This window comes from Pongo pygmaeus, chromosome 14, assembly GCF_028885625.2.
Source record: "Pongo pygmaeus isolate AG05252 chromosome 14, NHGRI_mPonPyg2-v2.0_pri, whole genome shotgun sequence".
Classification (NCBI taxonomy): domain Eukaryota; kingdom Metazoa; phylum Chordata; class Mammalia; order Primates; family Hominidae; genus Pongo; species Pongo pygmaeus.
This window is the reverse complement of record NC_072387.2, coordinates 88,248,821-88,262,696: the sequence shown is the minus strand read 5'-3', so window position 1 is coordinate 88,262,696 and position 13,876 is coordinate 88,248,821. Positions and strand designations below refer to the sequence as shown.

The window sequence follows — 13,876 nt, the reverse complement described above, 5'->3', positions numbered from 1 at the left end:
ACTTCTGTTCAAATCAGAAAATAAAGCTACTAGAAAATAATTCTGAGATGTTTATGCATAAAAAGTTTGTCAAATTTCACCTTGATTTCTTGACACAGAGTCAGATTCAAAGCAAATCAAGTGACATTTTCTTGTTTTTTTATAAGTTAGAAAAAATGTCCTGAGCTGTGTCCCAGACCCTCAGGGGATCACCTTGCTCTTTCTTCATCAGCCTCCTGTGTCAAGGCACAATCGGACCATCAAGGAGTTTTGACCTCCTAGATGCAAGCTGAGATGTCTCTGGGGATTCCGATGAGCTCGGGGAGCTATTCTCTTTCCCTCAGTCAATCAGTCCTCACCACACAGATGCGACTGAAGTTAGGAAAGACCTCTTTATGCAAAGCATTTCTGACCTGCATTTGCCTGTGTGTAAAGCTTAAATAGTAAAGCTTTTCATCACCTATATATTTTTATAAAGAAATATAAACAGCACCAGACCAACCTCCAAATCCTTCATTGCTTTATGAAACTTGAAATGATATATATCTCAATATATAATGAAAATAATTACTCAATTTAAAAAGAGTTTAAAATGTAGACTTCTAGCTTGAGAGTCCCAAAAAATAAAATTGCAAAACTACAGCATTGCTGGAACAGACTGGAAGGATGTCTAAAGGAATAGAGTTAATAAGCAAACATGTCAACCCACTTATATAAACGGTGAAGAGTAAATGCTAAAACCGTTCCCACCAACTTCATTCAAATTGTTAATCTCTTTTTGTATAAAGTTCTGCTTGCTTGAGAGTTCTATGGTGACCATTTGTAATTTTTCCAATCCTTTTATCCCCCTCTGATGTTCATTCTCTGTCTCCTGTGATTGCTCCTGACCATCAATAATTAACTGGGAAAATGCCCTGATATCTATACTTCAGCAGTTTGTCTAGCAATAAATATTCACATTCCTTAATCATGCTGTATCTATGCTTAATACCACATCCATGCATGGTCTTTAAAGATGTTTTTCAGACTGCCAATAAGAAACAAGTTGACTATTTTTAATTCCATATAAAATGCAAAGGAATGTATTCTAACTCAGCTCAATGTAAACCAGCCAGTATTAATTCAGCTCCCCTCATATTCTCAGCTAAATGCCAAGGGGTCACCAAGGAAAAGCAAAGGAAATTAGCCTTTGCCAAAAAACCACGACACCTCAGGCCCATCTTATCATGAAGGAACTGCACAACCTTTGGCCCCTCATTTCTCTGGCCTTTAGCTTCTTTAAATTAAAATAGCTAGCCTGGCTGGACTTTAAGGTCTCCTTGGTATTTCAGATAATTCCTGTGTCTTCTGAGCCTTTAAAGATGGTGTGTGTGTTTTTAATCATACTCATAAGGAAGTAAGTGAATGAGGTGAGGACCAGAGAAAATGAAGGATAAAACTGAGGGATAATATGATAAGCAATATATATTTGTTCATTGTCTGACAGCAAGAGAGAAATCTGAAGTGAAACAATGAACAAATATATATTATTCGTGGTTATGAGATTATGAATATATTTGTAAGAAAGGAGAGATGTTTACTTTTATAGCTATTTTATTCAGAAAAATGACTATTTGCATACACACCAAATAGTCTGAAATGCTAATAACAATAGGTTTAATCCAAAATTATGTTAAAATAGTAATGCACACACCATTCTTTTAGAAATTTATGGACATTTTACGTTCTTATTCTTAGTTGCAGTAATAAAGCTTTTTCTCTCCAAAGGGGCATAAAACAAAGTTAAAAACCAAAATTCTATTTAATGTATATATTAAAAAAGATAGATAACATTGTAGATATGACATGGCAATGTTAACTATGAAAATAATTACAGGCTGAGGTTAGCAATTAAGTCATTATGAAGTGACATCATATTGATATAATTTTATTTCATCATTATTCTTTTAATGCGGTAATCACTAAAAACATACACATACTCCAGGCTGGGCATCTTCAAATTCAACTCTTTTTCAGGAATTTGGGGCTCTTCAGATCAACAGTTTCCACAAACAGTATATTGCTTTTTTCTCTTCACTTTCTCGGTGAAGTTTGGTTACCTGATAATAATATATTCAATACAAAGTTTAGGAGGGAGATGCTTCCCTCACTTGATTACATTGGATAGAATAGTTTAAACACATGGTTTGCCTATAACCAACCTAATTTCATGGTTAATATTAAAAGCTAATATTCATTTATTTATTCCTTGATCCCCAACTTTGTGCCAGGCTTTGTTCTAGTAGTTATGGCTCCATCACTAACTGAAACAGAAAAAATTTCTTTGCCTTCTAGCAACTGACAGTCCAGTGTTAGGAAGGCAGATAATAAACATAATAAACATAAAAATTGACAAGTGCTATTTAAAAAGTGGCAGTACATATGATGGACTATTTTTTCCTTATACAGAGGTGCAGTCTTATGAATAATGCATCTTGCCTCCACAAAGCGTTCAGATACTGATATAATTAGACTCATTTCTGAGGTCCTCCTATAGTTCATGCATCAAACACAGGCCCTTCAGGCAGCTGTGTTTGGGTCTATAAGCATGGGATGTTAAAGAAATGAGCACAGTCATGCTAACACTGCCCTCACTGCCTTACAGATGTAGGATGACAGCGATTGCCCAAGGAGTTCTAATTACGCAGTATTTAGTAGGCTGGATCTAGCACACACCTGCCAGAAACTTAAGAGGGGAGATGCTGCACCAGGATTTTTATCTTACACAGGAACCCAGCTGGAAGCCAAGTTCTAAAGAGGCTGGTGACTGCATAAAAACCACATGCCTTCAGAGTTTGGTTGGAGGTCCCTGGAATTCTCTTAAAGATGTGTATCATCAGTCAAGGTCTCATTCCACAACGATCAGCCACAGGCCTTGAAGATGTGCATGTGTGCTTCTGCCACAACTTGGAGGTAGAAACATGATTTATAAAATCCAATGACTACATATCTCACCTAGACGTATATCTGAATAGTTTTCCAAATGAGGCATAAGGAATGTTTACAAAATAGATAACATTTGATTGACTTATACACCACAATCAAAATATGCAAATAAATGGTTTTGAAATTAAATAACGTGTATACGTTTAAATGGCTCCCCAGTTTAAAACTGAACACATTAAATGATATTAAAGTAAAAATGCACATTTCATAATGACTTGGAGAAATTCACTATTTAAAATTTATAAATGTTTTTCTAAGACAAAAATTTTAAAATCAACCTGTCTGCTACTGTTGCTTCTATTTTTGCACATCAAGTTCTCTATCTACTACACTTTAGGTTTTAGTATGGCACTATTTTAAACTCTATGTCATATAAAAAATTCCAGAAAACAAAAAGAAATCCATAAAATGACTCTTCTTCCAGACTGTCAGAAGCTAACTTAGAAAAAAAGTCATCCATTTGCTTATTGAATACACCTGCTTGTTAATTTGATACTAGGACATACAATTAACCACTAGTTTCTATGCCATTTTGTAGGTGAAAATCAGAAATCTCATTTTGCCCATGATCAAGTTAATGAAGCAGAGACATGGAAGCTAAAATTAATTTTTGTCCCTGCAACTTACAGAATGCAAATTCCCAAATGGCTCCTACTGGAAAGTTTCTGTATTTATTGAATTTCTACCCATTTGTCTGTATAGATCTTGTTTGTCATCATATTATCTGTAAAATATTACTATGAAAATATTTCAAATTATAAAGTTAGAAACCAGAGAGGATCTGAAATGTAATAGAGCCCATGCCTCTACCTTACAACAATGACTCGCCTCAAACACCCCAGACATGTTTATATCTGTCCCATTTTAAAGACATTGACTGGGCTGGGCTCAGTTGTTCATACCTGTAATCCCAGCCCTTTGAGAGGCCAAGGCAGGAGGATCACTTCAGTTCAGGTATTCAAGACCAGCCTGGCAAAATAGTAAGACCTCATCTCTACAGAAATATTTAAAAATTAGCCAAGTGTGGTGGCATGCACCTGTAGTCCCAGGTATGCTGGAGGATTACTTGAGCCTGGGAGGTTGAGGCTGCAATGAGTCATCATGATTGCACCACTGAACTCAAGCTTGGGTGACAGAGGGAGACCCTGTCTCAAAAACAAACAAAGAAAAAGACATTGAATGATAGAGACTCTAAAACTTCCCTCTCTGGAAAACTCAATTCAGCATTTTTAAGTGTCAGGATCTGGAAAGTACACATTATACTGAACTCAAATTCATGTTGCTGTAGTTCTCAGTTTCCTCTGTCTGTTCTTCCCATGGATAGAGAATGGTGGCTATAGTTGCAAGTTTATCATCTCCCACATAAATCCTATCAGACCACAGCCAGGACCCTCGCTTCATTGCTAGTACAAATGCTTTAGCTCTTTTTTCTAGTCCTAAAATCCTTGTATGCTATAAACCACTCTAAATTCAGAGTAGTCATATTTTTATTCATTAAAGCTTGCTTCATCTAGAAATCCAGAATTCCTACCTCTAACTCCATACATATTAATAATAGAATGTGTGTGCAATTTAGTTCAGAAGCAGAAACCTCCCAGTGGAAATGGATTCCCTGTGGTCAATTTCTGGATTTTTCTGCACTGGAGCCATAGAACCATCTCTAGAACCATAGACAGTGCCCTAGACTAAGTATCCTCATTAAAGGGAAGGTCAATTCTCCCTTTTAGTCAGAGAATGTACCAGTTTCAGATTTCAGTGTGAGAATTTCTAAGAAAGCTTGTTAAGACTGCAGATTCACTTTGTTGTGATATTCCCCCCAACCCCGAAATTCTGATATGGAATATCTGAGCCAGAATGCAGAATCTGAATTTTTAAAAAGCCTCTTCACAGCATGACCTACTCTATCCGCAGTGATTCTGAGGCATATTCTCTGTGAATTACATTTGAAAGAGTGTTTCCTCTATCTGCCTTTGTCCTTTCATTTTTAATTTCTTTTGGGGGGAGGAAAGTTATGAATCCATATTGAACTGACCAGAAGCAAGATTTGACCTGAATTCAGAGCGTACCGAGAAGAAACGCTCCATGGATAAACTGGGGGAAGGGAAAAGCTTGCTGAAACCTTCTCAGCACAGCCTTTTCACTTTATTTGCATTTATTTGTTCATTCACTCATTCCTTCACTCTTATATTCAGATTCAACCAACAGTTTTTTAGGTTTCAGAGTCTCAGAGCCTCAGGGTGGAGATGAGTTCTGACTCATCCTGTGTAAGAGCTCTTGATAATAAATGGGTAAAACAAATAAATGTTTATTCCTAAATGAATATAATTTATAATAAGTTATATTAAATATGTAATAATTTATAGTAAATCATATTAAATATAACTTAATTTATAAAACATTTAAATTACATTTAGGAAATTATATTTAATGTGAATAAATTATATTTAATGTAAATAAATTTGTTTTAGCTATATTTATTTCTAAATATTTCTATACAGGAATTCAAATGAGTTATAAATCATTGTGGGCTGGACAGTGTAAAAAAGCTTTCAAAAATTGTTTAGTCATTCCATAAATATGTATTGAACACCTACCATGTGAATAAATTAATGAAAAATTGCTGTTGGATACTTCATTTCAGAAGGCAATGGTTAAAAGATAAAATATATACTAAGCCATTCTACTCATTCACTTATGAAACATTTACTGAGTGTTTACTACATGCCAAATAATCAACTAAATGGTAACAATGTAAAGATGAATTCCCTCAACCACAAACCACTGGGCCTTTGCACAGGATGTTTCATTTCCCTGTATATTTTTTCCTTCCTTTTCCTTGTTAACTTCCCCAGAAGACTTCTGTGATCAGTCTATTAATAATTTTCTCTAGCACACTCTCTCTCTGCTCTTTAGCACCACATAACTTTCTATTACAGAACTTAAACAGAGCTAATATTATCTTTGCCTGTATGATCATCTGATTTTTGTCTGCTTTCCTCACCAGACCATAATCACCATGAGTGTGGGGACCATGATCATTATTTTACAGATCTTCAGCTTCTGGCTCAACACAGGGTGTGAAGTTAATGCTCAATAAATCTGTAACGGTAGAGTTAATGAATGAAAATAGTCTGAAGGTTTATTTCCAAAGATACAGATCAATAACATATTCACTTTCCCCTGAGTTACCCAATGAAATATACACATATTGCCAGAAGTACCCTCACAATTGATATAGAAAACAATAGTCCACTTCCCTTCTGAATGAGATGTTCTAAATTTAGTTTCTCTTATATTTTGCCTAATTTCAGAGATATATCCCTTATATAAGCAAGTCACTGAACCACACCTTCCAACATGAATAGTGTGTATCTGATGAGTCTTAACTCAAGGTGAAAGAGTACTAGAAAGTGCCCAGAAAGCCCAGTCTACCCCAAGATCTCACTCAAGTGAACAACCTCCAGTTTACCATTCTGCACAAATTACAGAATATGGATACTGGATTTGCAATTGGAAAAGGTCAGTCTTCAGAGGAGCCCCAGAACCCATGGAGAAAGAAAGCCTACTCTTCTAGTAGCTAGGATCGCTACCTGGGGAGCAAGAGTTCACGCAAATGAGCTCTCAACCAGGCATGCTTCTGTTCTGGTGTGTGTATCAAACATGTGAAGCCTTTTCAATCTTTTGGGCTAGAGCAATTTTTCTAGCCTGGTGCATAACTATGAGTCTCATCTTTTACCTGCATCAACATGATCTATGTAAAACTTTTATTGAAAAGAAAAAACTAGAGTGGTTGAAGACTTTTCCTTTTAGATTTTGAGGATCATATTTAACATAAACTGAAATCCTGATGCTCTCTATTAAGTCAAGTGCATGGTATAAAGGACATATTCTTATTATGTGTTGAGTTTGGAGGCCCAACAAGTAAAAATAATGCCTAATTACATGACATTATGTCGCATTTATCTTTGCTTTTTAAAAAACCTAAATACTTTATAGAGATTGCCTGTTATTTACCTGCACATCTATTATTACCTGTCCAGATGTTTTAGCATTCTTTAGTAGACAGCAGGCTTGCCAAGTCAGGCAGCTTTCAAAGACATGGAGACTTAGAAGGGTGAGGGGTGGATAATAAGTAATTAATGGGTACTATGTACATTATTTGGGTGACGAATTCCCTAAAAGCCCTGACTTGACCACTACACAATTTATGCATGTAACAAAATTGCACATGTACCCCCTAAATGTGTACCTAAAAAAGACATACCAAAAATCATACAATGAATTAAAATGCTATGTAAAATGCAGTACATAATTGCCTTCAATTATAAATGCCTCCTTATAAAGTGATGTAGAAGTTAGGATCCTTTCAGAAATTCCAACTACAACTGACTTTTAAAAGCTATAAATATATTATCTCACGTAACAGAGCCTTAGGTATGACAACCTCATACCTAAGACCTTCCACAGGCAGGGCTGCAGCTCCAACTTTTGGCATGTCTCTTGGTCCTATGCCTTCAGTATATGTCAGCTTTGTTTTCAAGCTGGCTTTCTTCTTGGTTGCAGGAGGGCTGCCAGCAGCAGCTGGGACCCAACTTTCCTCATTCATGTCCAGCTGAAAGGAAAAGACTGTCTTTGCCCAGCATAGAATGAAAGCCTTTCTTTTCATTTGATTGGTCCAACTTGGTCACATGCCCACCACAGCTGGACCAATGGCAGTTGGAGTCCCTTCAAGCTAAAGATGGATTCGGCTTCCCCTGAGTTCCACGGGCTGCCAGGGGAGAAACAGATGCCTGAACAGCCTTGGAATTCTGGTTGGAGGAAGAGAGAAGCAGCCACTGGGCAGGCAATCAGCAGTATTAGTTGAAGATAGCTAAAGGTAGTCTAGCTCTAAGTCCTGAAGCAAAAACTGCCCAAAGAAGAATTTTTAAAAACGCAAATTTGATTGTGTCTATAATACTCAACAATTACACAGTTTGGAATATTTAATCACTAAAACCAATCATTTATTCATCATTTCTGTTAGTTGTATAATTGTTTACTTCCATTTTCAATAGTCCTTTCTCTTCATTAGATTTTGAACCTCTTTTTATGTCTTCGGCTTCATCACAGAGCCCCCATGGCATCTACTCCATGACTTTACATCCAGCAGGGACCAAACCATTTGACGGACTGCTAAATTCCAGCCAGTTGGCTGCCTTACTGCTTGGCCTTTTGGCTAACAGCAAGCACAGCATCAGCTTAGTCAGTGTGACGTCTTCCATCCAGGGAGTCTTCCCTGTCCTGGCAGGAGGACAAACCCTACAGGATAATTACTAAGCATGTGGTTTTTAATTAATAATGCCCATGATTAACATGGGGAAATTTTTATATAATACAGAATATTATGTAGACTGAAAAATATAACCATCTGAAAACACACTTGATTTTAGGGAATAGAGGAAGCAAATATTGAAGCAAATATCTTCAATAGTTAAAACAGAAACACACACACACATACATACACACAAACACGCACACATGAGTTATGAAATTAAGATTTTCCTGGTGTAGTGAATAAACTTTAAAAGATTCCAGCATGATCTGAGACAGTTTTTATTCTGAAGGGTTGTGAAGGGCAATGAAGCCTGCTGGTAAATAAGACTAATAAAAATAATAGGTTAATAAATCCTACTCACCTCTGACAATATCCTTTTATAATAACTGTAGTTTTAGAATACTGAATAAGCACTGTGGAAGATTGTAATTAAAGCTTATTTCTGATAGATGAAGTTACAGGAGAGTGACAGTTGCTCAATTTTTTGCTATTGGCTTAATGTGCTTGGATTGGTTCAGAGAACAAAGCCCTTGTATGTTTTTGCTGACTCAAATGAAATTTCAAGTAAAATTAAGAATTTGTATATGCTCCAGTGAATGAAGTAGTTTATATTCTCCACCTGGTTTATCTATTTTGTTATTAGTCTTTAAGAAGATGATTAAGTTGTCTGATTCAATCTTGCAATTCAGTTCTTAAAAAATAAAAATGAATAAGGTATAAATTGTAATGCCATCTGCATTCTATCTTTTGAAATACAGTAATGTAAAGAAAATTGTTATAAAACACTAAATATTGCAAAATAAAATGTATTCAAGCATTCTCTAAGTATCCCTAGGTGATGTTTTCAAGAATTTAGGTTATTATTGTTCTTCTTCTCTGTTCCAACCATTTTTAGATAATAGTATTTGGTGGCTGTGCCCCAAGATGAATTATTTAAAGTTCATTTTTTTTCATCAAACCATACTGTATTTAGTTACTGTAAACACATCCAAATTTCCTCTAGTTAAATAACAATGTCCCCACATGATCTATATTAACCCTCCAATAGGAACAGAGTTAGTACAGATAATTGAAATCCAAAAAGTAAGCCTGAACTTAGTGGATATTAAAAACTCCCCAAAGCCAAATCTTTTATCAGACTTGAAAAATATTAATAACATTAATAACACTAATAGTAATTTCAACTCTTATTTGCTTTGCATAAATCATTTTATTTATTCCTCATATCAACCTGGAGTATTGTCATCTCCACTTTATACATTAGCAAACAGGCTCATAGGCTATGCTAAGCGCTCATAATTTCTCCTCATCTTGTTGTATTAAATGTGATCTAGTACTCTTAACTAATAAATGGCACAATCAAGGGGCAGTTGTGTGATGGACAATAACTTCTGAGGAATTAGAGACAAGTGCAATACTTCACAGTTCAATAATAGAGAAACTGAGACCAGGATGAGGAAAGCAATTTGACAGCATATGGGTTTTATCTCGTGTTACTAAATGCAGGCAGAAGAATCTGAGATTCAGTGAGACTTTGCAGCAGCTTTCTTGGCAAGGAACATCTTTCTCTAGTCTGGCAGATCATAGTTGCTACTTTACTTAAGGAGAACAGTATTTCTTCCTGGTACCTAATGAGAATGAAGTCATCCAGCACATGGATCAAATATTGAAATGCAAAATAATAAATATGAAGAAGATCATGACAATGGTTAAAACCATAAAAATACTAGAAAAATACTTATATAATCTTGAGGTATGGAATGACTTTTTAAATAAGACCTTAAAAAGAGAACCCTAAAGAAACAAAACAATAACTTTGATTATATAAGAATTAAAATGGGGAGGGAGAGTTAAGATAAAAGCACCATAAACAAAGTTAAAGGGAAATACGTTAGCATAGAAAAATATTAAGCAACAGGTCTAGACAGATGGTTAATATCCTTAATGTAGAAAGAGTTCATGCAAAACATGCAGGGAAAAAACCAGCCATCCCTTCAACATACACATTACACAAAGAGCTTAGAACATAATCAGGCAACAAATAATTGTAAATGGCCAAGAAATAGAATTTTGAAATGCCCATTTTTACTTATAATAACCAAACAAATGCACAGTCTCATAAGAATATTTTGTTTACAATAATTGTATAATAAGGAAATAATGTTTAAAACTCATTTTACATGAGATTATGTCCTTTGCAGGAACATGGATGAAGCTGGAGGCCGTTATCCTTAGCAAACTAACACAAGAACAGAAAACCAAATACCGCATGTTCTCCCTTATAAGTGGGAGCTAAATGATGAGATGAGAACACGTGAGCACATAGAGGGGGAACAACTCACACTGGGGCCTATTGGAGGGTGGAGGTGGCAGGAGGGAGAGGATCAGGAAAAATAACTAATGGGTACTAGGCTTAATACCTGGTTGATAAAATAATCTGTACAACAAAATCCCATGACACAAGTCTACCTATGTAACAAACCTGCACATGCACCCCTCTTCTCATAACTTGTCTGTGGGTTTCTGTCAACACCAATCAAACAGTTGGTTGATTGGTGTGTTTTAACAAAATATATCAACAACTAAAATAAATGTTAAATAAAACAAACAAAAATTTTTATTCTACCTTTTTCACTTGGAGATAGAATAAACTGTTTTCATAAAGTACTTGAAGCATCAGCATGCATAATGTTGATTTAGAAATTTTACACCATAGCAATTTGAAAATACAACACATATTAATATAAACAGAGTGCCCATATCTAAAATTATCCCTATAAGATCTTTCTAAAATGATATCTGTTCAGCTATTTCAACCTCACAAATTTCACTGGTCTGCTTTATAAATATCCTTTAACATATATCTCTTCTAAAATATGCAGTAACATTGAAATCATGAAAGTGGACATTGGATGGAACCTTCAAGTGATACCATTGTCTTTCAGGGTACCTCCAAATTTAGGGTCTGTATTCAGTGTAGTGTTCATTCATGTATTTGATTATATATTGCTTTCTTTTATCATATATGAAGTTTTACATATACAGCTCATCTTTATTTAAAGAGTGAGTCTACCACAAAACCAAATATAAGCACTTCATGTTCCCTTTAATTCATGAAGATCACACAGGAAAAAGTGTATGGGCTTTGGAAAAGGGCTCAATTCAAATACTGGCTTTGCCATTCACAAGCTTTTTGGTCTTGGGTAAGGTATCTAAAACTCAGTTTCTTTGTGTGCAACTGGAATTATAGTATCTTTTTATATAGGTTTAAAAAAGCATTCAAAGTGGCACATGCTAGGCACTCACTACACAGTAGCTATTATAAATGAAGCAGGTAGAAGTTAAGGATCATTATTTATATGACTAAAGTGGATTAAACTCTATCCCCCAAAGGGATATGATAATGTTCTAATTCCTGATACTTGTGAATGTAAATTTATTTGGATACAGGATCTTTGTAGATATATTCACATTAAATGAGCTTATACTGGGTTAAATCCAGTATACTGGGCTGTAAATCCAAACACTGGTGTCCTTATAAGAGGAGACACACAGAGAAGGCCATGTGAAGACAAACAGATTAAAGTGATGCATCTACAAGCTCAAGAATGTCAAGGATTTATAGGAGCCACCAGAAGCTAGGAGAGGCAGGGAAGAATTCTTTCTTACAGCCTTCCAAGGGAGCACGGCCCTGTTGACGCCTTGAGGACGTCTAGCCCTCAGAAGTGTGACAGAATAAATTTCTATTTTTTGAAGCCACTTGACTACGGCAGCATCAAGACACTAACACAATAATTTAGTCAAAATTCTCACTCAGACTTTACAATATCTTTTAAGACTATATAATAGTGATGTCAGTTAACAGGTTAATTAGAAATTCCCTTTGAAAAGTCTCTAGTACAACACAATGGTAGATAGGTGAACTGGGATGAGGCTAATTGCAATAATATAGGTTAAAAAAACAGCAGCTTTGCTGGTGACATCAAAATAATTCAAGCAAATCTCAAAGATTTAGGTGTTGAATTATGCACCTAATTATCTTTATTATGCACCCTCTTTTTTTTTTTTTTTTTGAGACGGAGTCTCACTCTTTCGCCCAGACTGGAGAGCAGTAGTGCCTTCTCGGCTCACTGCAAGCTCCACCTCCCGGGTTCAGGCCATTCTCCTGCCTCAGCCTCCCGAGTAGCTGGGACTACAGGAGCCAGCCACCCCGCCTGGCTAATTTTTTTTTTTGTATCTTTAGTAGAGACGGGGTTTCACCGTGTTAACCAGGATGGTCTCGATCTCATGACCTCTTGATCTGTCTGCCTCGGCCTCCCAAAGTGCTGGGATTACAGGAGTGAGCCGCCGCGCCCAGCCTATTATACACCTTTTTATACGTAAATGTATACATCATTATCCCATCTAGAAAGCCATCGAAAGGATGTTCAAGTTCTGACAAAGCTATATTCTAAGAACTGATCTTATCTTTAAAATAAAAACTAATGGAAAGAAAGAATTACAACTAAGAAAAATCAACCCCTAAAATGTCACATGATGCTGACTGACTGAAACTAGCAAAAAGGGAAAAAAAGGAAATTGACATTACAGATTCCACTTTAATTGACTTCAAAGTTTCTTTTAATAAAGCAAAATTAGAATATTCTATTCCTTTACTTGTGCAATTACGTCTATGCAGCTCCATCTTATTCTGGGATATTTCTCCCCCTACTAAAAGCCAAAATTTTGAAAGTTCAGATATTTTAGAGTAATTTTGGCAATCAATTTCTTGTTTTTAAAAAAATCCTTTAAAGGTAACTCTCTCAAAAAAGATAATCTTTGAGTCCCAGACTAATTAAGTGTCCTGCTGAGTTGAAGCAGCAACAGTTTGGACTTTAGGAAAATGTTAATACCAGCACTAAAATTTATTCTGTTAATTGCTCTAATAATCAATAAGTAATTTTCATTCTAAACTAGGTTCTTTATGTGACTTAAATAAATGAACTGAAGATCATTTACATTTCAATAACAATTCCTAATAATGTCACATTATTAAATTCCACCCTGGTTCTCAATAACTTTGGTTAGAGACCAATAAAGGGACTTATTACCTTGGTCAGGTCCTCAGGGGCACAGAGTGAACCAGTGGGTGAAGGATTTTATTGTTGCACAATGTTTCTGAGTGAGCCTTTCTTCTCTTTGAACTTTTGCCACAGTTTAGTTACCGACTAGCTTTTTTCTTTCCTCCTCTATGCTTCTTTCCCTCCCTTCCTTTCTCTTTTCTCCTCCTCTCCTTTTTCTCTCTTCTGTTTCTCTAAAATAGTTTTGATCCTAGTACTGGCAGAAGATTTATAAAGGGAAGAAACTTCTGCATCCTAATTTTATGGCAAATGATTAATAGAAAAAGCAAAACAATTTAAGAAAATCTCTGTACAGTGAATTCAAGGTTCTTTACACTGAAAAATTTGGGATTTATATATGTAGATTTTTATATATATATATATATGAGATATATATATGTATCCTATTTAAACATTATTTCCAAGATAAATATTTTGGACCTATATTTCTAGGTTGGTTATTTACATTGACCAAATTAAATCACTTACTTCTTCATGT

At 35.4% G+C, this 13,876-nt stretch overlaps 1 long non-coding RNA gene across 1 annotated transcript in view; it reads left to right on the top strand.

Annotated features, from left to right (window-relative positions):
• LOC129011710 (uncharacterized) overlaps positions 1-13,876 on the top strand; it is a 55,102-nt gene that overhangs the window by 4,696 nt on the left and 36,530 nt on the right. Inside the window, exon 2 of the long non-coding RNA XR_008493408.1 lies at positions 10,480-10,592. This is a non-coding gene — a long non-coding RNA (uncharacterized LOC129011710). The remainder of the gene's footprint in view (positions 1-10,479; positions 10,593-13,876) is intronic.